This window comes from Eimeria mitis, genomic scaffold (genome assembly GCF_000499745.2).
Source record: "Eimeria mitis Houghton genomic scaffold, Emh_scaff864, whole genome shotgun sequence".
NCBI lineage: Eukaryota > Apicomplexa > Conoidasida > Eucoccidiorida > Eimeriidae > Eimeria > Eimeria mitis.
Genome location: NW_013576362.1, coordinates 4,438 through 4,950, shown reverse-complemented (window position 1 = coordinate 4,950; position 513 = coordinate 4,438). Strand labels below are relative to the sequence as shown.

The 513-nt window shown below is 56.1% G+C and overlaps 1 protein-coding gene across 1 annotated transcript in view; it reads left to right on the top strand.

Moving 5' to 3' along the window:
- The window catches only part of EMH_0023980 (uncharacterized protein), a gene marked incomplete at both ends in the record, with an annotated part of 7,585 nt that overhangs the window by 6,303 nt on the left and 769 nt on the right, over window positions 1-513 (top strand). The window lies entirely within an intron of this gene.

Below are 513 nucleotides of genomic sequence, written 5' to 3'. Positions count from 1 at the left end.
AGCTAGCTACAGCTAGCTACAGCTAGCTACAGCTAGCTACAGCTAGCTACAGCTAGCCACAGCTAGCTACGGGTATCCACAGCTAGCCATAGCTAGCCACAGCTAGGCACAGCTAGCCACAGCTAGCCACAGCTAGCCACAGCTAGACACGGATGGCTACGGGTAACTATCGCTAGCCACAGCTAGGTATAGCTAGCCACAGCTAGCCACAGCTAGCTACGGGTAGCTACGGCTAGCTACGGGCAGCTACAGCTAGCCACAGCTAGCTAATGTAGTACAGACCAAAGCAGAACCAACAGCAGCAGCAACAGCAACAGCAGCAGCAGCAGCTGCTGCTGCTGCAGCATTGCGACAGCTACATGTTTGTGCCTAGCAGGAGGAGAGGATGAGCAGGGGGGTTGCAGCTAGCTGCAGCTAGCCACAGCTAGCTGTCTATGCCCCGTGGCCCCTAGCGCTGTTGCTGCTGCTGTTGCTGCTGCTGTTGCTGCTGTTGTTGCTGCTGTTGTTGCTGCT